Genomic DNA, 27,097 nt, shown 5'->3' with positions numbered 1-27,097 from the left:
AGAAGGGGCGCTGACGGTAGTGGAGCTGTGGTCTGGGAAGAGAAAGGGCGCTGACGGTAGTGGAGCTGTGGGCTGGGAAGAGAAGGGCCGCTGACGGTAGTGGAACTGTGGTCTGGGAAGAGAAGGTGGGCTGACGGTAGAGGAGCTGTGGACTGGGAATAGGGCGGGTGCTGCTGGGAGTGGAGCTGTGGACTGGGAAGAGGGGAAGGCGCTGCTGGTAGTGGAGCTGTGGACTGGGAAGAGGGGAAGGCGCTGCTGGTAGTGGAGCTGTGGACTGGGAAGAGAAGGGGCGCTGACGGTAGTGGAGCTGTGGTCTGGGAAGAGAAGGGGTGCTGACGGTAGTGGAGCTGTGGACTGGAAAGAGAAGGGGCGCTGACGGTAGTGGAGCTGTGGTCTGGGAAGAGAAGGGGCGCTGCTGGTAGTGGAGCTGTGGACTGGGAAGAGGGGAAAGTGCTGCTGGTAGTGGAGCTGTGGACTGGGAATAGGAGGGGCGCTGACGGTAGTGGAGCTGTGGTCTGGGAAGAGAAAGGGCGCTGACGGTAGTGGAGCTGTGGGCTGGGAAGAGAAGGGCCGCTGACGGTAGTGGAACTGTGGTCTGGGAAGAGAAGGTGGGCTGACGGTAGAGGAGCTATGGACTGGGAAGAGGGCGGGGGCTGCTGGGAGTGGAGCTGTTTCTTGGAAGAGAAGGGGCGCTGCAGGTAGTGGAGCTGTGGACTGGGAAGAGGGGAAGGCGCTGCTGGTAGTGGAGCTGTGGACTGGGAAGAGAAGGGGCGCTGACGGTAGTGGAGCTGTGGTCTGGGAAGAGAAGGGGCGCTGACGGTAGTGGAGCTGTGGTCTGGGAAGAGAAGGGGCGCTGACGGTAGTGGAGCTGTGGTCTGGGAAGAGAAGGGGCGCTGACGGTAGTGGAGCTGTGGTCTGGGAAGAGAAGGGGCGCTGACGGTAGTGGAGCTGTGGTCTGGGAAGAGAAGGGGGGCTGACGGTAGTAGAGCTGTGGACTGGGAATAGGGCGGGTGCTGCTGGTAGTGGAGCTGTGGACTGGGAAGAGAGGAAGGCGCTGCTGGTAGTGGAGCTGTGGACTGGGAAGAGAGGAAGGCGCTGCTGGTAGTGGAGCTGTGGACTGGGAAGAGGGGAAGGCACTGCTGGTAGCAGAGCTGTGGACTGGGAAGAGAGGAAGGCGCTGCTGGTAGTGGAGCTGTGGACTGGGAAGAGGGGAAGGCGCTGCTGGTAGTGGAGCTGTGGACTGGGAAGAGGGGAAGGCGCTGCTGGTAGTGGAGCTGTGGACTGGGAAGAGAGGAAGGCGCTGCTGGTAGTGGAGCTGTGGAGCTGTGTTACCGGAAAAGATCGAGTTGCTAGCTGCTGAAACTGGAGCCGAGGGTCATGGGGGACCGCTCTTGACCCGGATCCGGACCAGGTTGAGACGATGTTGGGAGAAGAGTGATGCGCTGCTGAGGCTGGAGGTGTGGCTCGGAGGAGGGGCGTGCTGCTATCCAGTTGCTGTGGCTCAGTAGGGTGGCATGGTGCTGCTGACACTGGAGCTGTGGTTTGGGGGAGCTGCTGCTAAAATTGGAGAGCTGTGGGTCGGTGCTGCTGAATCTGGAGCTGTGGCCTGAGGGTCGATGAGGTGCTTCCACATTTAGAGCTGTGGCTTGGTGGTGCTGAAACTGCAGCTGTGGGGTCGGGGCGAGGGCAAAATGCTTCTGAGAGAGGAGATGTGGGCTGGAAGAGGGCGGGGTGCTGCTGAAGTGGAGTTGTGGATTAGCAAGAGAATGGGGTGCCGCTGAAAGTGGAGATGTGGGCTGGTAAGAGGACGAGATGCTGCGAAATTGGAGCTGTGGCTGTGAAGAGAGCAAGGTTCTCCTGAAATTGGAGCTGTGAAGAACCAGGGTGCTGTTGAAATTGGAGCTGTGGCTGTGAAGAGGGCATGGTTCTGCTGAAATGGGAGCTTTGCCTGTGAAGAGGACGAGATGCTGCTGAAAGAGGAGCTGTGACTCTGAAGAGGACGAGGCGCTGCTGAGAGCTGTGGCTGTGAAGAGGACGAGGCGCTGCTGAAAGAGGATCTGTGCCTCTGAAGAGGACGAGGTGCTGCTGAGAGCTGTGGCTGTGAAAAGGCGAGGCGTTGCTGAAAGAGGAGCTATGGCTGTGAAGAGGACGAGGCGCTGCTGAGAGTTGTGGCAGGCAGTTAGTGGAGGCGGGGAGAGCTGTGCCTCTGAAGAGGACGAGGCGCTGCTGAGAGCTGCCTCTGTGAAGAGGACGAGGTGTCGCTGAAAGAGGACGAGGGGCTGCTGAGAGCTGTGGCTGTGAAGAGGACGAGGTGCTGCTGAAAGAGAAGCTGTGGCTGTGAAGAGGACGAGGTGCTGCTGAGAGCTGTGGCAGTGAAGAGGACGGGGCGCTGCTGAGAGCTGTGGGTGTGAAGAGGACGAGGCGCTGCTGAGAGCTGTGGGTGTGAAGAGGACGAGGCTGAGCTGTGGCAGTGAAGAGGACGGGGCGCTGCTGAGAGCTGTGGCAGTGAAGAGGACGGGGCGCTGCTGAGAGCTGTGGGTGTGAAAAGGACGAGGTGCTGCTGAGAGCTGTGGCAGTTAAGAGGACGGGGCGCTGCTGAGAGCTGTGTCACTGAAGAGGACGAGGCGCTGCTGAGAGCTGTGGCAGTGAAGGGGAGGAGGCGCTGCTGAGAACTGTGGCTGTGAAGAGGACGAGGTGCTGCTGAGAGCTGTGGCAGTGAAGAGGACGGGGCGCTGCTGAGAGCTGTGTCACTGAAGAGGACGAGGCGCTGCTGAGAGCTGTGGCAGTGAAGAGGACGGGGCGCTGCTGAGAGCTGTTGGGTGTGAAGAGGACGAGGCTGAGCTGTGGCAGTGAAGAGGACGGGGCGCTGCTGAGAGCTGTGGCAGTGAAGAGGACGGGGCGCTCTCCTGTGGCAGTGAAGAGGACGGGGCGCTGCTGAGAGCTGTGGGTGTGAAGAAGACGAGGCGCTGCTGAGAACTGTGGCTGTGAAGACGACGAGGCGCTGCTGAGAGCTGTGTCCCGGAGCTGTGGCAGGCAATCAGTGGAGGCGGGGGCTGTCCGTCAGTCAGGTGAGCAGTGCGCTCAGTGTCACAGCGGAGCCCGGGGGCTGTGCCGGGGCGGGAGGGGGCATGCCACGGAGGCTGCAGCCGTGGCCGAGCTGTGCCAGTCGAACCCGGCGGGCGGCGCGGGAGGGAGAGTCCCAGGCAGGGCAGAGAGTGCCAACACCAGGAGCCTGCGTGCGGGCACAGGGCGAGGTAAGCACCGGCCCCTCTCTGCGGAGAACCCGAAATCAGGCACACGAGTTACTTTTTGTTGAGGGAGAGACGCCCAGGGGCTCTTTGTGCCACATGTGACATTGTTTGCTGGGGGAGGGGGCACTTGGCTCCGTGCTTGCGGCTATCAGGGTCTGGACCACACGCTTTTCTTGTTAGTTGAGGGACAGGACGCACCACCAGTCCGGGGTCCCATGCTGGTGGGCTGGGTGCGAGTCCCTGGGCAGCTGCCCACGCCTGGCGCCGGTCCTGGGAGAGACCCCTTGAGACATGTCCAGGAGGTCTCGGGGTCTGAACCACCAGAGAACCTGCTTCTTGGGGAGGGAGGGGGAGGGGGGTTGAAGCAAGGGAGACTCTAGTAGCGTGTCCGGGGCATTCAGGGTCTGAAGCACACGTGTTCCAGCTCGTCGGGGTAGAGACAGCCAGAGGCGCGAGACCTCAGAGTTTAACCCGATGCTCAGAAAAGTAAGTTTAATTCCAGCAGCCTCCTCATAGCCACCCACATTTTCGCTCTCCGGGTCCGGCCCTGCGACTCAGGAAGTCGGTTTTATATATCCGTACGGTTGGCATTTCGTTTAGGGACACTAGCCCACCGGGCACTGTACTTTGTGGGGATGCACCTACCCATGTAAGTATGACATATAAAGATTGTCGTTGACTGTATGTTTTGGGGTTGGACGCTAGTATTATTGGGGTGTACTCCTCGAATCCACGAGCACGCACTGCAACCACGAATTCTTGAACAAAACCTTTACGCGCGTTGTTAGATGTCTGGTGGGTGGGCGAAATGCAAATCCAGTGAAACTTTAAAGATTTATGTTTATACCACCTTAGCACGTTCACTTCAGCGGCTCGTCAAGGGTCGGGATTCCCGTGCGTTCACTTCAGCGCAGAGGCAATTTCAAGAGGGAGACAGCCTGAATTGGGTCTACTGGCATGGACATGTATGCATACAGCAGTGTATTATTTAGTGGTACCCAAGGGCTTGTGGGAAGTGAGCAATCAGATAGCAGCACGAAAATCCTACTGCTGATCCTGGCTGCGTTTATTTTTTTACCTGCCTGCCAAGTAACAGTAACCTATACACATGTGCCTTTCAACATGTTATTGCTTTTATTGTACTGCCTGTATTTTCATTGTTGTGTCTGCGACTGCTGTTGTCTGTCTTCCCCCGCTGCCTGTACGTGGTCCGTGCCTTTTTTTTCTTCCCTCTATTCCCCTCGCTGTCCCCGTGCTCTCTCTGCCAGGTCTTTCCTTCTGTACCCCTCGCTGCCCCGTGTCTCTGCCCGGTTTTCCCTTTTGTTGCCCTCGCTGCCCCCCCGTGCCTCTCTGCCCGTTCTACCTCCTGTTCTTAGATGCCCCTATATTTCTGTAGTCTGTATTTTGCCTCTGTGCCAATCGTTTTTTGTACCCGTCTGCCCTCTGTGCCACTCGTTTTTCCCTCATTTTTGTGTCCCTTTTGCCTTCTGTTCCACGCATTTTTCCCTCGTTTTTTGTGCCTTTCTGCACTCTGTTCCACGCATTTTTCTCTTGTTTTTTGTGCCTTTCTGCCCTCTGTTCCACTCGTTTTTCACTCGTTATTTGTGCCTTTCTGCCCTCTGTTCCACTCGTTTTCCCCTTGTTGTTTGTGCCTTTCTGCCCTCTGTTCCACTTGTTTTTCCCTCTTTTTTGTGCCTTTCTGCCCTCTGTTCCACTTGTTTTTTGTGCCTTTCTGCCCTCGGTTCCACTCATTTTTGCCCTTGTTTTTTGTCCCTTTCTGCCCTCCTATCCACTCGTTTTCCCTCGTTTTTTGTGCCTTCTGTTCCACTCGTTTTCCCTAATTTTTTGTGCCCTTCTGCCCTCTGTTCCGCTCGTTTTTTGTGCCTTTCTGCCCTCTGTTCAACTTATTTTTTGTGCCTTTCTACACTCTGTTCCACTCGTTTTTCCCTCGTTTTTTGTGCCCTTCTGCCCTCTGTTCCACTTGTTTTTTGTGCCTTTCTGCCCTCTGTTCCACTTGTTTTCCCCTCATTTTTTGTGCCCTTCTGCCCTCTGTTCCACTCGTTTTTTGTGTCCTTCTGCCCTCTGTTCCACTCGTTTTTTGTGCCTTTCTGCCCTCTGTTCCACTTTGTTTTCACCTCGTTTTTTTGCCCTTCTACCCTGTGTTCCACTCGTTTATTTGTGCACTTCTGCCTTCTGTGCCACTTGTTTTTCCTTGTTTTTGTGCCCCTCTTGCCTTCTGTTCCGCTCGTTTCCCCAGCTGCTGTGCCCCCTGTAGCCCCGCCCCCCTGACTGCCCACTGCCCATTCGCTGCCCCCGCCTCTCGATTGTATTGTTGTGGTCTTGCCGCCCCTGCGCCAACATTTGCAGCTCTTGTGTGGTGTGAGGACACATGAGCATTTCATTTTTCACTAGGACGACAGGCACTCGAGTCCTGTGGACCCCCTGGGAATGTCTCACGGACCCCTGGGGGTCCACGGACCACAGTTTGCAAAACGCTGCCGTAGACGCCTTGCACGTTCACTTCAGCGCCTAGACGCCTGGCATGCTAACTTCAGGGCCTTGTCAGAGGTTGTGAATACCCTAGACGCCTTGCACGTTCATGTCAGCGGCTCATCAGGGGTCGGAATCCCGTGCATACCGTGCACGCTCACTTCAGCACCTAGACGCGTTGCACGTCCACTTCAGCGCCTTGTCAGTGGTCGTGAATACCATAGATGCCTTGCACGTTCACTTCAGCGGCTCATCAGGGGTCGGGAATCCTGTGCAAACTATGCATGTTCACTTCAGCGCCTTGACGCCTTGCACGTCCACTTCAGCACCTTGGCAGGGGTCGTGAATACTGTAGACGACTTGCCCGCTCACTTCAGTGCCTAGACGCCTTGCACGCTCACTTCAGTGCCTTGTCAGGGGTCGTGAGTACCATAGACGCCTTGCACGTTCACTTCAGCACCTAGATGCCTTGCCCGCTCACTTCAGCGCCTCGTCATGGGTCCTGAATATCATAGACGCCTTGCACGTTCACTTCAGCACCTAGATGCCTTGCCCGCTCACTTCAGCGCCTCGTCATGGGTCGTGAATACCGTAAATGCCTTGCACGTTCACTTCGGTGCCAAGACGCCTTGCACGCTCACTTCAGTGCCTCATCAGGGGTCGTGAATACCGTAGACGCCTTGCACGTTCACTTCAGTGGCTCATCAGGGGTCGGGACATGTTGCACGCTCACTTCAGCGCCTCGTCATGGGTCCAGAATATCAGAGACGCCTTGCACGTTCACTTCAGCACCTAGATGCCTTGCCCGCTCACTTCAGCGCCTCGTCATGGGTCGTGAATACCGTAGATGCCTTGCACGTTCACTTCAGTGCCAAGACGCCTTGCACACTCACTCCAGTGCCTCATCAGGGGTCGGGAATACCGTAGACGCCTTGCACGTTCACTTCAGTGGCTCATCAGGGGTCGGGAATCCTGTGCATACCGTGCACATTCACTTCAGCACCTAGACATGTTGCACGCTCACTTCAGCGCCTTGTCAGTGGTCGTGAATACCATAGACGCCTTGCACGTTCACTTCAGCGACTCGTCAGGGGTCGGGAATCCTGTGCATACTATGCACGTTCACTTCAGCGCCTTGTCAGTGGTCGTGAATACCATAGACGCCTTGCACGTTCACTTCAGTGGCTCGTCAGGGGTCGGGAATCCTGTGCATACTATGCACGTTCACTTCAGCGCCTTGTCAGGGGTCGTGAATACTGTAGACGCCTTGCACGCTCACTTCAGTGCCTACATGCCTTGCACGCTCACTTCAGTGCCTAAACGCCTTGCACGCTCACTTCAGTGCCTTGTCAGGGGTCGTGAATTCCATAGACGCCTTGCACGTTCACTTCAGCACCTAGATGTGGAGAAGTGTGGCTCAGGGGTTAGAGGCGGCAGATCTGGAAGCTGAGATCGGCCCTGGACCAGGGTTCAATTCCCCGCCTCGGCGGGTCTTGGGCTAAAAAATTCCACTGACTCGATAATTCTCGTTCCGGTGCCTTCTCGACTCACGGGTTCACACTCTGCGACTCTGGGCAATAGCTTGCTTAATCTCCACAACGGCCCCTCGCGGCGGGATGCCTGGCTTTCACCTTGTGGATACCCTGCCGGGGTTATCTCACAGGGGAATACCAGGACAGGTTCCCTAAGCAAGCGCCGGGAAACCCACTGCGGGTAGCTGTGCGCTATATAAGCTCAAATACATAGATGCCTTGCCCGCTCACTTCAGTGCCTCATCAGGGATCGTGAATACTGTAGATGCCTTGCACGCTCACTTCAGCGCCTAGATGCCTTGCACGTTCACTTTAGCGCCTCATCTGGGGTCGTGAATACCGTAGACGCCTTGCACGTTCACTTCAGCGCCTAGACGCCTTGGATGGGGCCCTAAATACTGTACCACCTTAGCACGTTCGCTTCAATGCCTTGTCAGTGGTAGTGAGTATCGTAAACACTTAGGCACTTTCACTTCCGTCTTGTCAAGGTTCATACATAGGATACTGACAACATAAACAGACACACCACTCTTTGCAGAAACAGACAGAATAGGCGGGAGAGCCTTGCCTTCCCCTACACCACAGCCAAGACCTGGAACACGCTCCCCGTGAACATCAGATGCTCCCCGACCCTGCACACTTTCAGGAAAGACCTCAACACCTGGCTCTTTGACTCATCTGGAGTTGCCCCCCCCCCTCCCAAGCGCCTTGAGTCCCTCACGGGTGAGTAGCGTGCTTTACAAACCCCTGATTGGTTGGTTGATTGAGTGTCTACAGTAAAAGGTGCAAAGCAGAGTGGCAGAGTGCGAGTATTCGAACTACAAGAATGCCGTTATCAGCGAGGCGTGACTGTGCCTGTGTTTTGGAAACGAGTGCTTTCAGTGCCTGCTTGTTGTGGGTCTGTCTTTGGTGCTGGCCGCCCCCGGGGGTTTCACTTCACACAGCTTTAAATAGGACCCGAGGCTGCGACCTGCCCGGGCGCAGAGGTCTCAAGTGTCTCACGCCAGGGGAGAGTGGGAAAGACGAGTTTCTTTGCAATCCTTTAGTTCTATTGTCCTAATATAAATGCAAAACTACAAATTCCAGATTGTACCGGGGTAAAAAAGCCTTGGCAAGCTGCTCACACCGGGCATAGGGCAGTCTCCCCCCCACCCCCACTGACTGGGTAGAGTTGCCTCATGTTAGACAAAGTTTCAAGGGGACGATTCGCAGTTTTTAATGCACTGAGATTGAATTTAGGTGCACACAAATGTCAACTACGCGTTAAGGTCGGAACTCTTGATTCAAAGTGTCGGTCTCTGCGAAAGACAGGAGAAGGCGCCTCGGTCTCCCCTGGGTGAAAATTGGAAGGCAGCGCCGCCATATTTCAGCACTGGCAACATACGTCCCCTGTAGACACAAGGAAACAAAAAAACATCCTGCGAAAGAACAGATCTTTCAAATCAATGCACCTGGTTGATGAACAGGAGTACGACTAGCGGCTGTGGAGCACAAATGCAAGCCTCCCACGTGCTTGGATTTCTACTTACTTCTGTGAGTTTTGCGCCCCCCACCCTGTGCGACTCTTAGGTGCAGATTGACAAGCGCAGTTTCCGAGTTTTGACTAACAAAACTTGGGTCATAAACAAGCAGCGCAGCTCCATTCTCACTGCGCTCAATTAAAGCGCCCCGAGGCTATTTCGCTTGCCGAGCGGCGCTGCGCCAGAACATTCTGACAGCGATCCCTCTCGGTTTGATCGTTTTCATTCGAGTTTATTTATTTTCCTCGGACTAGAGGCCTCGCGTAGCATCAGACAGAGGGGAGGGTGTGAAACCAGCTCAGTGAAAACGGGTACATGTTTGATTCAATTCAGGTGGTATCCTGGTGAAAATTCCAGTTGGCCAGCGATACACGTTTTTAAACTGTATACACTTTATGGTGTGTTTTATAATTTCCTCTTCGCTGCTGCAGATAGCATTTTCCTTTATTGTATACATTATTGACAATCTAGCTGGCAGGCCCTGCTCTCTGTATTGTCTTTAAAACGAATGCTCTCTCGTCATAACTAAATTCGATGTTCCCTTTATCACCCACAAAATGATGAAAGGAGGAGTCGGCATATACGGGGTTTGAGCGTGCAGCATACCCGCAGATGTCTCCGTTTGGCCCATGTGGCCGCAGGAGGCACACAACTCACTGAGCTATCGCTGCCTGGATTATGCACATTTAATGTATTCTTTATATATATTTGGAATTGTTAACATTTGAGCCAAAGTACAGTGTGTAGCAGCAAGCTTTATGCGACAGCAGTAGCAGTTTAGACGGGCGCAGAGTCGCTCAGTGGGCTAATGCACCTACAGCAGGGACCGGTATTTGACCCGCAGGGGCAACAGGCTCAATTCTGGCCGGGTCCACCCCCCTTTTCATCCTCAATAATGTGAGTACCGTTGAGTTGTGCAACAATAAGCATCTGTTACTTAGCGCCAAGAAGCTGATGGATGTAGAGCGCTTTACAAATACATGCCAGGTTACAAGGTATTTTAAATAGTGTCCCCGGGCACAGAGAGCCCAGTTACAAGCGACAACTGGTATACATGTTAACATTACAGCCAGTGTGTGTAGGACGTGCCACGGGTTCGTCGCGAGCCTGCTGTGATGATGTGTGCGGCAGAAGCCAGGAGGCAGTGTAGCTGCTTTACCATAGGAGGGGTGTGCCCAGCCTTTCCTCTGGCACACCTCACCCCAGGTTGGCTGGTATTCAACGCCACTGGTGGTTGTTGCGAGCCGGAACATCCCCTTAGTTACTGGATCTCTTTAATTCCTGGTATTCAGTATGTGGTGTAGATCTGTAGCGCGTCCTCATCACTCGGGAGGGGATCCTGCTGCCGAGCAGGTGAGTCTGTAGCCAAGCCTAGGACCTAGGGGGCCTCCTCCAAAAGCCAGGGGTTCAGCATCTGGTGGTATTGAAGATGCGAGGAGGGGGCTCTTATGTGTAGTGGCCGGTCGTTCTACTCTTTGGGAGTGATGCAGGTGAAGGCTCAATAGTCGGAACTCATTTTCTGTGTATGTGGAGTCCGGACGAGCGGAGGTGTCTGGAAGGTTTGTGAAAGCAGCTGCGATTGTTGAGGTACGCTGGGCCAGTGTTATGTAGTGCCTTAAAAAAATTGTGGGTGATAGGGTGACCAACCAGCCGTAAATTTCACAGACTGCCCGTTGATTGGGCCAGCCTCAGTCGGTAGTAGGAGTTCCTGCAGGGCGGTGACATGGGGAGGAGGAGGGGCAGGGTGGGGGGGGGGGGGGGTATTAATGTACGGATTACGCAGTTTAACAGGTAAATAAACATATAAATAAATACAACGAATTTCGTTGCGCGCACTGCATCGTATTTGGTGATGCAGTGCACACAACGAAATTCGTTGTATTTATTTATATGTTTACTTACCTGTTAAACTCCATAATCCATACATTACTACCCCGCACCTTGCCCCTCACCCTCCCCACGTCACCGCCCTGCAGGAACTCCTACTACCGACCTCGGCTGGATTGGGCCTGTTGTCTGTTGTTCGTGATGATTTCTTTCACAGACGGCTTTTGTCCGTAAGTCTGGACATTGGAGCGTGCTGTCCCCCTGCAAGCACCCTCAGAGTTCTCTAGCTCTCACTGCAGGGTCCAGCTCCTGCTGTGAACGGAAGGGTCTGCAGCAGCCCCTCCCAGGCCTGGCACAGACTGCTATCGGCCCATTATCATTCTGTTTATCACATTATCACATACAGAATAATCATGGGCCTCTCTGTGCAGGTACAACATTTGCTGGGACTCTTCCTGCCAGAGCCTAGGGCATGGCATTCTGCTTTTGATCAGGGGCTCCTGTCACCTCTCAAGGAGCCAAGCTATGGGGGGCGGAGGTTGCATTTTGACACTTCTTAACTGGGCCGAACTGAGAACCCAAAGTATCCTAGGAATTTATGTCAGGCCAGTTTCCGGGGGTGCGCCATTGTGCATTGCTGCTTTTGTTACGGGGGGGGGCAGGTATTGTAGCACAGCTGAAAAACTGGTCCCCAGTAACAAAACCAGCCCCCAATGCTGCAAAACCAGCCCCCACCATTCCACCCTCCCGGGAAATGTCCAATGCCCGCTACAGCCAGTCCAGCTCTGCTTCTTACAGGGTTAAGGGCACAGCCTTTAGATCCCTTGTTTGCCAGCAATTTATAGGCTAAAAACACAACTTTAGCTCGGGTAATCAATCTATCTGTTAGTAAAAAAAAATCAGTTTGAGATTCTTGAGTTTTCTCTTGCCTGAGTTTGGACTCATTATAAAGTAGCGCAGAGGGATAGTGCGCATCCAGTGAATCACAATCTGTAACATGGTGATCGAAGAATTGTTTTTTTTAATGTAGATAGTTCAGTGGGTTATTGTTTTTTGTCACAGGGACCATTTTGTGAATTGCAGTTCATAAAATACAATCCTAATATAGCTCAGTGAGCTATGAACGAAAAACAAATAGCAGCATGGAAACTGCCAGGCACAGGTTTACAGCTTCATTGTTTTTCTCTAATCTTTCATTATTCTAAGGTTGATTAATAGGGTTCCTTTGGATAAGAACGCAGCAGGGTTGAGTAAATTATGCAGCAAGAAAGGGCAAATTATATGGCATAATGCATCACATTTTGTAATAGTATTGCTTAATTATGTTGACATTTTAAAATTTGTTAACACTGTCTGAGCATACATTGCGCCTCATTAGTACCAATTTAACATCCAAATATAGCAATAATCAACAGAAAGGTATGCGGAACCGTGTTGCTAAATTTTTAGAAACTTTTGAATCATTTGAGCTAAAATCTGCAGAATATGTGGCAGAGGATGGATTATGTGGCAAATGCAGCAAATCTATAATTATACGGAAATTGCAGTGACTTGACAATTGAATAATTCCAGTGGCCCTGGTCTCAAGAAACCTTTCCTATACATTGGCTTACACACTTATATAAGCCATGGTGTCTGTATAATATGTGTGTGATATAACACACTCCAACACCCTACTCTACTCTACATACTTGGATTCAGTAGCATTGTAATGGAAATTAACTAAGCATGAGAGGGGGTCTATGCAGAGATGAGGGGCACCATTGGAGGGTGGTACTGATTGAATCCTTGGAGAAGGTCTTCGGAGGGGCAGCCTTAGGCATGTGCAAGCTGTGCACCTGCCTAGGGCCACCAAACCCCAGGGGCCACCACGACAATATATATCCTTAATATAATAATCCTCTGAGGATGTATACATATTTGGGTGGCGGCCTATGGCTGGGATTTGGCAGCATCCGGCTCTGTTCCACTTCCAAACACCTTGACCCCCCCCCCCTTCACTGGTCTCTGCGCTCCGCCCCACCCGGACCCCCTCTTCCGGGGCCCCCAGCCTACGCTCCCTGCCCAGGGCCGCCATGAGCCTAGAGCCGCCCCTGGTCTTCGGAAGGGGGGTAACAAATAATCTCACACCATCGGGCACCAGCACTAAAGCTAGGCCTGTCAGGGGGCGTAGCTATCATTCCTGCAGCCTGTGCAGTGCCCCAGGCCTGGAGGTAAAAGCACTTCAACAGCTGATTGGTGGACGGCTGGTAAGAAGGCATAGTCTTTGAATGGAGGGATTTAATTTTATTATAATCAGTGTTTCTTTAAAAAAATTATTTCAAGATTTCAAGTTAATGTAAAACAAAGAGCACAAGTAGAAATGCCTCCATAACGTGACCGATGTGCTCTGATCCCAGGGTCTTCTGGTGCCGCACTGTGACTTGCCAGACAACTGCTCCGGGCTGGAACTTTGGATGGATTTCTCCCTCATTCTTTGAAAAATAGCATTTTCTTAACAAAGAGACATTTTCTGTCTGAGTGTGCGTATATGTCACGTCTGTAGCGGGACCCTAGCCAAAAGGCAGCGGAGCACTGTAAAAGGTCCAAGCTAAAATGTAACGCCCCAGGGGTATATTTTGTAACATTTTACATAACACAGCACAGTAAGTGAAGCTGTTGTGCTGCGCTGCGTGAAAGGGAAGGAGTAGAGCAGCGCCATATTTTCAAAGCTATGGTGCATATGAATTGGGATTGAAAGGTTTGACATGCAAGTTACAAAGTGAACCCTCACATAATCTCTCTGTTCATTCCCTAATCAACCTCTTCGTCCTATAGTTCCCTTTTCTACATCTGTTCCTTCCTCTCTCCTGCCTAGCCATTCGTCCCAGCCTCTCTCGCCTCACGTGCCATCTCTCGGTTCCCCTCACTCTGCCTTTTATATGCAACCTTTACCTTTTTTTCCTCTTTTCAACATTCCCTCTGTCACTCTCACCACATTTCTGTATTTTTTTTGGTGCATTTTTTTATTCTCCATCCTTTCCTGTTGTCGGCTTTTTTCCCATCATTTCTTTCTCTTAGCTGGCAGCCGCCCGCTGCTTTATCCTTCTCTCACAGTTCACTCTCACTGTTCCAACCTTCTCTTTCCCCCTCTCAGCATATAGCCCTCTCTCATTTCTTGCCATATTTTCCCTCTCTTTTCACGCTCTCTTGTAGTGTTACTGTCTGTGGAATCTAAGTCTATGTTCACAAACAGAGTGATGTGTCTGGCACAATCATTCATGGTACGCAGGTAGAATTGTAAAATATGCCTCTTATGTCGGCTGTCAAATTCTGCTTGGAGTGTACATGTTTACTAGTGTTTTCATCTTTAAGTCTGTCCAGCTATTTGTGAATGTTTGCTCAACACTCTAATGTGTAATACAAACTAAAGATTATAAACCAGCTATATAGAATATTTGAACTGTGCCGGATGAGTGTAAATTGTTATTTTTTTTAAGACTATGATTGTTGACTACTAGGGTTGGCACACTTTTGAGCTTGGCAATGCTCAACTACATGAAAAATCTGAACTGTGTGGGACGTGTGCTCAATGTTCTGTGGATGTTTTTGCTGCTTCTCAATAGAAAATGTTGTTTTTTACATAGCAGTGTCCAAATGCTGCTCACACCTAAACAAGTATATTGATGTATTTTCAGTAACATCTATCCTTTTGCAAGTTTATTAGGACAGCGTCTGGGTAGCCTGGAGTACAATAATAGGGTTAATACAAAAAAAAGATACTGGAGGGAGGTCTTTACGCACGTCCGTGTTTGGGAGAGTCTTATGATGGAGCATGTGAATTAACAGTTTAGAGATACATAGACTCTGGCCGGCGTGACAAGATTAAAATGCGATCTGGGTACTGCAATAAATAGTGTACACCTTGAGGTGGGACATAATGAAATGTGAGAATTCTCATGGATGTGTCATTACTTTTCAAGTAGTTCCTGTTGTGTTAGGAGTTGACTGTCTGCCCATCTGAGGACGTCCAACCGTCAGTGGTGTATGAATATGCATCAAGTGTCATTGATGAAAGCCCTCTTAAACTCAGTGTGATTTGAAGACATAGCCTAGTACACAGATGTTTTAACCATCTTTCATATCAAAATAACTTGCAGGGTCTGTGCTAATCTCCACAGGTTTAATCCAATCTATCTTCCCATTCAAACACGATTGTATAGTAGGAGGAACTGTATAAAATTTGGGAATAAGGTATTTGAATGTTTAAATTGGACATACGAGGCACATCAGAAATTCACCACTCACTTTCTAGCCGGTGGTGGGTAATGCCCTTAACGTAGGATGCCAAAGTTCTAATTCACCTGTATGCCCACTCGAGACAAGTCAAGATAATTTATTTACAGAGGCATATAAACGTGGTCAGATGCTTTCATCCAGTAAGTCCCCCTTCACCTCTACCACCATTTACGTAATTCACGGAGTCGCAATGTAGGACATGTGCATTAATCCCAGTAGCCTACACCCTTTCTACGTCTAGAAATTGGGTACTGATAATTGCAAAATGTTCTTCTTTAACAGAAGTAATGAAATAATGAGGAACAGAACACAAATGTATCTCCTCCACAGCACCACCTATAAGAACACCCTAAATGTACTATCTTCACACCCATGCACAACCAAGTGCACAAAGTCCACCACACTATCACACATACATCCCAGCCATATCATGGGTTTGAGTTGAGAAGATGAATGGGCAATAAAATGCCTTTACATTTTGTTTTCAGCTTGTCACAAGTGCTATATGTTCAAGAATAAAGGATAAATATCAGGCTGCATCGTCTGACAAATTTCTGCTTATTCCTTTAACGTGTGGATTAGCAATTAAAAAATTCTCTAACTTTGCCGTTAATAGACAGAATAGTAAAGTGGACTAGTTGACAGTCTTGTTGTGGTGGTAAAGGGCGTGTGAAAACAAAGGCTGTAAGCTGTCATTTTTTTTGTAACACACAATAACTTTTAAAGACCTGTAAATTAACTGTGCAAATGTTTCAAAACATATCAGCAGTTAGGAAACCACAAATGGACCGGTGTGCTGGAAACAGAGGTCTAATAGGATGGAAACAATCAAGACACTACTTGGTGATGGTCAAATGATACATATTTGCTGAAACCATATTTCGACACATTATTGTTTGTCCGCTATTAACTTTATCAGTCAAACTGCATGAAGCCATTTTGCTGGCATTTCAATGGAAAGTGTTTTTATGTAAAAGACAGTGCCTCCTTCTGACCCACAATAATGCCTCAACAACGTATACTGTTTCTAGTCTGTCGCACACTTCTTTGCATCGATGAGAATCTGCAGTGTACAGCTCACAGAAAAGAAACAGCCCAATAGGTATACTATTTCCCATATACAGGTAAAATAAGGAGGGCTAATTTATGAATAGCCAGGGCATTAACTAGTAATGTCAACTCCTATCTAACCTTTCTGGCCCGCAAGAATACCATAACACTCAGCAGCCAATTATACCTCGAACAGGCTGCTTAATGCTCTTACCCTCACACAAGACCTGTCCGCTATCGGTCTTATCCATCACTCAGTACTGCCCAGCCCCTAAACCCAGGAGTTGTTAAGTACGGCGTGAGGAGCACGGAATTGTAGGAATGGGGACATTAGGTGATTTGCCCAGAATCACAGGATGTTGCCGCCGGAGACAAGACTTGAACTTGGGTCCCACTGGCTCCAAAAGTCAGCAGCTCGGGCCGTTACACCACAACCATATTTACAACAAGGGGTGGTGAGGGACAGAGTCTCTGAATTAAACAGAAAGCTCTCACCCCGTCAAGAGATCAGGGCTAGATCCAACACCGTTTTTTAGCTCACTGCACCATCCCAGTTTCAGAACCTGGCTGTATGCAAATTAGTCTGTTCCTGTCCCAGTGCATGATGGGAACAGGGCAAACCAAACTACAAAAGCCAATTCTTACACTGGGAAGGAAACAAGCTCCCGGGGACCGGTTTCTGGCATTACAACCGTCTTCGGCCCGGTTTGCTTGAATCCTGATGGTGCAATGAGCAAGGGTCTCACATCTGAGAATACCCTTCCACGCTTAGGGTGGACAAAAATATTTACAACAAGGGGTGGTGAGGGCCAGAGTCTCTGAATTAAACAGAAAGCTCTCACCCCGTCAAGAGATCAGGGCTAGATCCAACACCGTTTTTTAGCTCACTGCACCATCCCAGTTTCAGAACCTGGCTGTATGCAAATTAGTCTGTTCCTGTCCCAGTGCATGATGGGAACAGGGCAAACCAAACTACAAAAGCCAATTCTTACACTGGGAAGGAAACAAGCTCCCGGGGACCGGTTTCTGGCATTACAGCCGTCTTCGGCCCGGTTTGCTTGAATCCTGATGGTGCAATGAGCAAGGGTCGAAGAAGGCTGAAATGCCAGAAACCGGTCCCCGGTAGCTTGTCTCCTTTCTGGTGAAGAATTGGCTTGGTAGTTTAGTCTGCCCTGTTCCCATGATGCACTGGGCCAGGGACAGACTGATTTGCATATAGCCAGGTTCTGAGCTGGGATGGGGCAGTGAGATAAATAACGGTGATGGATCAAGCCCTGATCTTTGGACTGGGTAAGAGTGGTCTGTTTAACTCAGACACTCTGTTCATCACCACCCCCTTTTTGTAAATCGTTTTTGGCCACTATAGGTGTGGCAGGGTATACTCAGACATGAGTCCCTTTCTCACTGCTCCATCAGGATTCAAGCAAGCCGGGCCGAAGAAGGCTGAAATGCCAGAAACCGGTCCCCGGTAGCTTGTCTCCTTTCTGGTGAAGAATTGGCTTGGTAGTTTAGTCTGCCCTGTTCCCATGATGCACTGGGCCAGGGACAGACTGATTTGCATATAGCCAGGTTCTGAGCTGGGATGGGGCAGTGAGATAAATAACGGTGATGGATCAAGCCCTGATCTTTGGACTGGGTAAGAGTGGTCTGTTTAACTCAGACACTCTGTTCATCACCACCCCCTTTTTGTAAATCGTTTTTGGCCACTATAGGTGTGGCAGGGTATACTCAGACATGAGTCCCTTTCTCACTGCTCCATCAGGATTCAAGCAAGCCGGGCCGAAGAAGGCTGAAATGCCAGAAACCGGTCCCCGGTAGCTTGTCTCCTTTCTGGTGAAGAATTGGCTTGGTAGTTTAGTCTGCCCTGTTCCCATGATGCACTGGGCCAGGGACAGACTGATTTGCATATAGCCAGGTTCTGAGCTGGGATGGGGCAGTGAGATAAATAACGGTGATGGATCAAGCCCTGATCTTTGGACTGGGTAAGAGTGGTCTGTTTAACTCAGACACTCTGTTCATCACCACCCCCTTTTTGTAAATCGTTTTTGGCCACTATAGGTGTGGCAGGGTATACTCAGACATGAGTCCCTTTCTCACTGCTCCATCAGGATTCAAGCAAGCCGGGCCGAAGAAGGCTGAAATGCCAGAAACCGGTCCCCGGTAGCTTGTCTCCTTTCTGGTGAAGAATTGGCTTGGTAGTTTAGTCTGCCCTGTTCCCATGATGCACTGGGCCAGGGACAGACTGATTTGCATATAGCCAGGTTCTGAGCTGGGATGGGGCAGTGAGATAAATAACGGTGATGGATCAAGCCCTGATCTTTGGACTGGGTAAGAGTGGTCTGTTTAACTCAGACACTCTGTTCATCACCACCCCCTTTTTGTAAATCGTTTTTGGCCACTATAGGTGTGGCAGGGTATACTCAGACATGAGTCCCTTTCTCACTGCTCCATCAGGATTCAAGCAAGCCGGGCCGAAGAAGGCTGAAATGCCAGAAACCGGCCCCCGGTAGCTTGTCTCCTTTCTGGTGAAGAATTGGCTTGGTAGTTTAGTCTGCCCTGTTCCCATGATGCACTGGGCCAGGGACAGACTGATTTGCATATAGCCGGGTTCTGAGCTGGGATGGGGCAGTGAGATAAATAACGGTGATGGATCAAGCCCTGATCTTTGGACTGGGTAAGAGTGGTCTGTTTAACTCAGACACTCTGTTCATCACCACCCCCTTTTTGTAAATCGTTTTTGGCCACTATAGGTGTGGCAGGGTATACTCAGACATGAGTCCCTTTCTCACTGCTCCATCAGGATTCAAGCAAGCCGGGCCGAAGAAGGCTGAAATGCCAGAAACCGGTCCCCGGTAGCTTGTCTCCTTTCTGGTGAAGAATTGGCTTGGTAGTTTAGTCTGCCCTGTTCCCATGATGCACTGGGCCAGGGACAGACTGATTTGCATATAGCCAGGTTCTGAGCTGGGATGGGGGCAGTGAGATAAATAACGGTGATGGATCAAGCCCTGATCTTTGGACTGGGTAAGAGTGGTCTGTTTAACTCAGACACTCTGTTCATCACCACCCCCTTTTTGTAAATCGTTTTTGGCCACTATAGGTGTGGCAGGGTATACTCAGACATGAGTCCCTTTCTCACTGCTCCATCAGGATTCAAGCAAGCCGGGCCGAAGAAGGCTGAAATGCCAGAAACCGGTCCCCGGTAGCTTGTCTCCTTTCTGGTGAAGAATTGGCTTGGTAGTTTAGTCTGCCCTGTTCCCATGATGCACTGGGCCAGGGACAGACTGATTTGCATATAGCCAGGTTCTGAGCTGGGATGGGGCAGTGAGATAAATAACGGTGATGGATCAAGCCCTGATCTTTGGACTGGGTAAGAGTGGTCTGTTTAACTCAGACACTCTGTTCATCACCACCCCCTTTTTGTAAATCGTTTTTGGCCTCTATAGGTGTGGCAGGGTATACTCAGACATGAGTCCCTTTCTCACTGCTCCATCAGGATTCAAGCAAGCCGGGCCGAAGAAGGCTGAAATGCCAGAAACCGGTCCCCGGTAGCTTGTCTCCTTTCTGGTGAAGAATTGGCTTGGTAGTTTAGTCTGCCCTGTTCCCATGATGCACTGGGCCAGGGACAGACTGATTTGCATATAGCCAGGTTCTGAGCTGGGATGGGGCAGTGAGATAAATAACGGTGATGGATCAAGCCCTGATCTTTGGACTGGGTAAGAGTGGTCTGTTTAACTCAGACACTCTGTTCACCACCACCCCCTTTTTGTAAATCGTTTTTGGCCACTATAGGTGTGGCAGGGTATACTCAGACATGAGTCCCTTTCTCACTGCTCCATCAGGATTCAAGCAAGCCGGGCCGAAGAAGGCTGAAATGCCAGAAACCGGTCCCCGGTAGCTTGTCTCCTTTCTGGTGAAGAATTGGCTTGGTAGTTTAGTCTGCCCTGTTCCCATGATGCACTGGGCCAGGGACAGACTGATTTGCATATAGCCAGGTTCTGAGCTGGGATGGGGCAGTGAGATAAATAACGGTGATGGATCAAGCCCTGATCTTTGGACTGGGTAAGAGTGGTCTGTTTAACTCAGACACTCTGTTCATCACCACCCCCTTTTTGTAAATCGTTTTTGGCCACTATAGGTGTGGCAGGGTATACTCAGACATGAGTCCCTTTCTCACTGCTCCATCAGGATTCAAGCAAGCCGGGCCGAAGAAGGCTGAAATGCCAGAAACCAGTCCCCGGTAGCTTGTCTCCTTTCTGGTGAAGAATTGGCTTGGTAGTTTAGTCTGCCCTGTTCCCATGATGCACTGGGCCAGGGACAGACTGATTTGCATATAGCCAGGTTCTGAGCTGGGATGGGGCAGTGAGATAAATAACGGTGATGGATCAAGCCCTGATCTTTGGACTGGGTAAGAGTGGTCTGTTTAACTCAGACACTCTGTTCATCACCACCCCCTTTTTGTAAATCGTTTTTGGCCACTATAGGTGTGGCAGGGTATACTCAGACATGAGTCCCTTTCTCACTGCTCCATCAGGATTCAAGCAAGCCGGGCCGAAGAAGGCTGAAATGCCAGAAACCGGTCCCCGGTAGCTTGTCTCCTTTCTGGTGAAGAATTGGCTTGGTAGTTTAGTCTGCCCTGTTCCCATGATGCACTGGGCCAGGGACAGACTGATTTGCATATAGCCAGGTTCTGAGCTGGGATGGGGCAGTGAGATAAATAACGGTGATGGATCAAGCCCTGATCTTTGGACTGGGTAAGAGTGGTCTGTTTAACTCAGACACTCTGTTCATCACCACCCCCTTTTTGTAAATCGTTTTTGGCCACTATAGGTGTGGCAGGGTATACTCAGACATGAGTCCCTTTCTCACTGCTCCATCAGGATTCAAGCAAGCCGGGCCGAAGAAGGCTGAAATGCCAGAAACCGGTCCCCGGTAGCTTGTCTCCTTTCTGGTGAAGAATTGGCTTGGTAGTTTAGTCTGCCCTGTTCCCATGATGCACTGGGCCAGGGACAGACTGATTTGCATATAGCCAGGTTCTGAGCTGGGATGGGGCAGTGAGATAAATAACGGTGATGGATCAAGCCCTGATCTTTGGACTGGGTAAGAGTGGTCTGTTTAACTCAGACACTCTGTTCATCACCACCCCCTTTTTGTAAATCGTTTTTGGCCACTATAGGTGTGGCAGGGTATACTCAGACATGAGTCCCTTTCTCACTGCTCCATCAGGATTCAAGCAAGCCGGGCCGAAGAAGGCTGAAATGCCAGAAACCGGTCCCCGGTAGCTTGTCTCCTTTCTGGTGAAGAATTGGCTTGGTAGTTTAGTCTGCCCTGTTCCCATGATGCACTGGGCCAGGGACAGACTGATTTGCATATAGCCAGGTTCTGAGCTGGGATGGGGCAGTGAGATAAATAACGGTGATGGATCAAGCCCTGATCTTTGGACTGGGTAAGAGTGGTCTGTTTAACTCAGACACTCTGTTCATCACCACCCCCTTTTTGTAAATCGTTTTTGGCCACTATAGGTGTGGCAGGGTATACTCAGACATGAGTCCCTTTCTCACTGCTCCATCAGGATTCAAGCAAGCCGGGCCGAAGAAGGCTGAAATGCCAGAAACCGGTCCCCGGTAGCTTGTCTCCTTTCTGGTGAAGAATTGGCTTGGTAGTTTAGTCTGCCCTGTTCCCATGATGCACTGGGCCAGGGACAGACTGATTTGCATATAGCCAGGTTCTGAGCTGGGATGGGGCAGTGAGATAAATAACGGTGATGGATCAAGCCCTGATCTTTGGACTGGGTAAGAGTGGTCTGTTTAACTCAGACACTCTGTTCATCACCACCCCCTTTTTGTAAATCGTTTTTGGCCACTATAGGTGTGGCAGGGTATACTCAGACATGAGTCCCTTTCTCACTGCTCCATCAGGATTCAAGCAAGCCGGGCCGAAGAAGGCTGAAATGCCAGAAACCGGCCCCCGGTAGCTTGTCTCCTTTATGGTGAAGAATTGGCTTGGTAGTTTAGTCTGCCCTGTTCCCATGATGCACTGGGCCAGGGACAGACTGATTTGCATATAGCCAGGTTCTGAGCTGGGATGGGGCAGTGAGATAAATAACGGTGATGGATCAAGCCCTGATCTTTGGACTGGGTAAGAGTGGTCTGTTTAACTCAGACACTCTGTTCATCACCACCCCCTTTTTGTAAATCGTTTTTGGCCACTATAGGTGTGGCAGGGTATACTCAGACATGAGTCCCTTTCTCACTGCTCCATCAGGATTCAAGCAAGCCGGGCCGAAGAAGGCTGAAATGCCAGAAACCGGTCCCCGGTAGCTTGTCTCCTTTCTGGTGAAGAATTGGCTTGGTAGTTTAGTCTGCCCTGTTCCCATGATGCACTGGGCCAGGGACAGACTGATTTGCATATAGCCAGGTTCTGAGCTGGGATGGGGCAGTGAGATAAATAACGGTGATGGATCAAGCCCTGATCTTTGGACTGGGTAAGAGTGGTCTGCTTAACTCAGACACTCTGTTCATCACCACCCCCTTTTTGTAAATCGTTTTTGGCCACTATAGGTGTGGCAGGGTATACTCAGACATGAGTCCCTTTCTCACTGCTCCATCAGGATTCAAGCAAGCCGGGCCGAAGAAGGCTGAAATGCCAGAAACCGGCCCCCGGTAGCTTGTCTCCTTTCTGGTGAAGAATTGGCTTGGTAGTTTAGTCTGCCCTGTTCCCATGATGCACTGGGCCAGGGACAGACTGATTTGCATATAGCCGGGTTCTGAGCTGGGATGGGGCAGTGAGATAAATAACGGTGATGGATCAAGCCCTGATCTTTGGACTGGGTAAGAGTGGTCTGTTTAACTCAGACACTCTGTTCATCACCACCCCCTTTTTGTAAATCGTTTTTGGCCACTATAGGTGTGGCAGGGTATACTCAGACATGAGTCCCTTTCTCACTGCTCCATCAGGATTCAAGCAAGCCGGGCCGAAGAAGGCTGAAATGCCAGAAACCGGTCCCCGGTAGCTTGTCTCCTTTCTGGTGAAGAATTGGCTTGGTAGTTTAGTCTGCCCTGTTCCCATGATGCACTGGGCCAGGGACAGACTGATTTGCATATAGCCAGGTTCTGAGCTGGGATGGGGGCAGTGAGATAAATAACGGTGATGGATCAAGCCCTGATCTTTGGACTGGGTAAGAGTGGTCTGTTTAACTCAGACACTCTGTTCATCACCACCCCCTTTTTGTAAATCGTTTTTGGCCACTATAGGTGTGGCAGGGTATACTCAGACATGAGTCCCTTTCTCACTGCTCCATCAGGATTCAAGCAAGCCGGGCCGAAGAAGGCTGAAATGCCAGAAACCGGTCCCCGGTAGCTTGTCTCCTTTCTGGTGAAGAATTGGCTTGGTAGTTTAGTCTGCCCTGTTCCCATGATGCACTGGGCCAGGGACAGACTGATTTGCATATAGCCAGGTTCTGAGCTGGGATGGGGCAGTGAGATAAATAACGGTGATGGATCAAGCCCTGATCTTTGGACTGGGTAAGAGTGGTCTGTTTAACTCAGACACTCTGTTCATCACCACCCCCTTTTTGTAAATCGTTTTTGGCCACTATAGGTGTGGCAGGGTATACTCAGACATGAGTCCCTTTCTCACTGCTCCATCAGGATTCAAGCAAGCCGGGCCGAAGAAGGCTGAAATGCCAGAAACCGGTCCCCGGTAGCTTGTCTCCTTTCTGGTGAAGAATTGGCTTGGTAGTTTAGTCTGCCCTGTTCCCATGATGCACTGGGCCAGGGACAGACTGATTTGCATATAGCCAGGTTCTGAGCTGGGATGGGGCAGTGAGATAAATAACGGTGATGGATCAAGCCCTGATCTTTGGACTGGGTAAGAGTGGTCTGTTTAACTCAGACACTCTGTTCATCACCACCCCCTTTTTGTAAATCGTTTTTGGCCACTATAGGTGTGGCAGGGTATACTCAGACATGAGTCCCTTTCTCACTGCTCCATCAGGATTCAAGCAAGCCGGGCCGAAGAAGGCTGAAATGCCAGAAACCGGTCCCCGGTAGCTTGTCTCCTTTCTGGTGAAGAATTGGCTTGGTAGTTTAGTCTGCCCTGTTCCCATGATGCACTGGGCCAGGGACAGACTGATTTGCATATAGCCAGGTTCTGAGCTGGGATGGGGCAGTGAGATAAATAACGGTGATGGATCAAGCCCTGATCTTTGGACTGGGTAAGAGTGGTCTGTTTAACTCAGACACTCTGTTCATCACCACCCCCTTTTTGTAAATCGTTTTTGGCCACTATAGGTGTGGCAGGGTATACTCAGACATGAGTCCCTTTCTCACTGCTCCATCAGGATTCAAGCAAGCCGGGCCGAAGAAGGCTGAAATGCCAGAAACCAGTCCCCGGTAGCTTGTCTCCTTTCTGGTGAAGAATTGGCTTGGTAGTTTAGTCTGCCCTGTTCCCATGATGCACTGGGCCAGGGACAGACTGATTTGCATATAGCCAGGTTCTGAGCTGGGATGGGGCAGTGAGATAAATAACGGTGATGGATCAAGCCCTGATCTTTGGACTGGGTAAGAGTGGTCTGTTTAACTCAGACACTCTGTTCATCACCACCCCCTTTTTGTAAATCGTTTTTGGCCACTATAGGTGTGGCAGGGTATACTCAGACATGAGTCCCTTTCTCACTGCTCCATCAGGATTCAAGCAAGCCGGGCCGAAGAAGGCTGAAATGCCAGAAACCGGTCCCCGGTAGCTTGTCTCCTTTCTGGTGAAGAATTGGCTTGGTAGTTTAGTCTGCCCTGTTCCCATGATGCACTGGGCCAGGGACAGACTGATTTGCATATAGCCAGGTTCTGAGCTGGCATGGGGCAGTGAGATAAATAACGGTGATGGATCAAGCCCTGATCTTTGGACTGGGTAAGAGTGGTCTGTTTAACTCAGACACTCTGTTCATCACCACCCCCTTTTTTTGTAAATCGTTTTTGGCCACTATAGGTGTGGCAGGGTATACTCAGACATGAGTCCCTTTCTCACTGCTCCATCAGGATTCAAGCAAGCCGGGCCGAAGAAGGCTGAAATGCCAGAAACCGGTCCCCGGTAGCTTGTCTCCTTTCTGGTGAAGAATTGGCTTGGTAGTTTAGTCTGCCCTGTTCCCATGATGCACTGGGCCAGGGACAGACTGATTTGCATATAGCCAGGTTCTGAGCTGGGATGGGGCAGTGAGATAAATAACGGTGATGGATCAAGCCCTGATCTTTGGACTGGGTAAGAGTGGTCTGTTTAACTCAGACACTCTGTTCATCACCACCCCCTTTTTGTAAATCGTTTTTGGCCACTATAGGTGTGGCAGGGTATACTCAGACATGAGTCCCTTTCTCACTGCTCCATCAGGATTCAAGCAAGCCGGGCCGAAGAAGGCTGAAATGCCAGAAACCGGTCCCCGGTAGCTTGTCTCCTTTCTGGTGAAGAATTGGCTTGGTAGTTTAGTCTGCCCTGTTCCCATGATGCACTGGGCCAGGGACAGACTGATTTGCATATAGCCAGGTTCTGAGCTGGGATGGGGCAGTGAGATAAATAACGGTGATGGATCAAGCCCTGATCTTTGGACTGGGTAAGAGAGGTCTGTTTAACTCAGACACTCTGTTCATCACCACCCCCTTTTTGTAAATCGTTACACCACAACCAGTCATCACCAGCTGAACAGACATGGAATACCTGAAGCGATCTGACATAAAGCTGGTCAATTGGAGGACTGCACTGTTGACCAGCACTGCAGGTCCCCATTATCTCCATTCTATGTGTGCTGCTTTACATCTCAAAATGGCCCTCAGATATGAGATGCTAGTTACAAAGCCCATCCGCGCAGATATTCCTGATCACTTCTCTCCCCAAAACATGCCTGCTTAGGGCCATGAACTGCAAACAAAATATCAGACTGAGCAACCCAGTGCAGTAACCATATAAATAGATTGCGATCATATAAAATACAACAAATAGAGCTGCGCAGTTCCTCAAAGCTGCACGCATACCGAAGAACTGCGACATGCACGATTGTCACAACCTAATATAAACTTATTTTGACTTGTACTTATGTTGGTTGTCTATTTACGTACGTATATACTATTGCGCGACCTCCTGTGATGTGTCTGTAAAACATACCTTTTGTCCTGAATTTCTTTCATGTTTTTGATCTTCTGTCCTGCATTTTGGGTCTGAATTTTGACCCTCTGTCCTGAATATTTACAGTCACCATCCTGAATTTGCACCCATGCCAGTTGGTCGCCCTAGTGGGTGAGGAGTTTGACTTCTGCCTTGTTGATGTCTGGGGAGCCATTTCAGCTCCTTCAGGTGTGGTGTGATGTGAGTGCGGCGTCGGAGGTTAAGAGAGATTCTAGCCGCCATCCTCTGCACCAACTGACGAGTGCAAAACACCATTTTACACCTGTCGTCGGTGCACATGTCCTGGTGCACCGACCGGCCTTTGCCAATGTTAACGTGAGATTGGTGTGTCTGGCCCAACAACAGCGTCCATTCTCCGCACTCTGTTGACCCACTGGGGTCGTTATTCAGGGATTGCTAAAGGGGTGTGTGGTCTTATCCACAAGCAGCTGGAATCTTGATAAACTTTGCCATAGCAACAAAAAAGCCCAAGGAATGCTTTTTAATCCATGCCAGCTTTTGTCGCTTTCACTTGTCTGCTTCCAAACACCAGGTATCTAGGAGAGAGCTCCAGTCAAACAGGGTCGCGTACTGACACAAAGAGGCACCCCGAAAACACAACTTTAGGGTGCCATTCAAAACCGATTTTGAAAACGTGAATGAACTTGCAAGGCTGTTCTTTCGCTATAGGATAGTTTGGGGGTAAATGGCATTTCACGACAGGGATAGTGAATTAAACTGAGGTGTGTGGTGTGGTTTTCGTTAATTCAAGTAAAATATGTTTACATTTTAGCATTTGCATAGCTCACAACACACATTTAAATTGTCTTGGTATTTTGCCCTAGAGATGGACATAACCAGCCTGATGTTCACGATGGAGATCGAAATTCATTTACAAAAGGAAGATGACGTCACCTGGTGAGCCGGAAGGGTTGGGGCTTGTTTTGGACCGATGGGGTCCGGTTTAGGTATAGAAGACCGGTTTTGCAGCAGTGCTGCAATA

At 50.3% G+C, this 27,097-nt stretch overlaps 1 protein-coding gene across 2 annotated transcripts in view; it reads left to right on the top strand.

Moving 5' to 3' along the window:
* Positions 1-1,979: 1,979 nt before the first annotated feature.
* P2RY6 (pyrimidinergic receptor P2Y6) overlaps positions 1,980-27,097 on the top strand; it is a 351,083-nt gene continuing 325,965 nt past the window's right edge. The window contains exon 1 of one of the 2 annotated variants that reach the window (XM_086933849.1): positions 1,980-3,068. The gene's annotated coding sequence lies outside the window, so the exon portion shown is untranslated. Of the gene's footprint in view, positions 3,069-3,180; positions 3,255-27,097 lie in introns of those variants that run through there. The other variant, XM_086933848.1, reaches the window with a different exon arrangement.

The sequence above is a fragment of the Lissotriton vulgaris genome, chromosome 8 (assembly GCF_964263255.1).
Source record: "Lissotriton vulgaris chromosome 8, aLisVul1.2, whole genome shotgun sequence".
In the NCBI taxonomy this organism is placed as follows: Eukaryota; Metazoa; Chordata; class Amphibia; order Caudata; family Salamandridae; genus Lissotriton; species Lissotriton vulgaris.
This window is presented reverse-complemented; position numbering and strand designations above follow the sequence as displayed.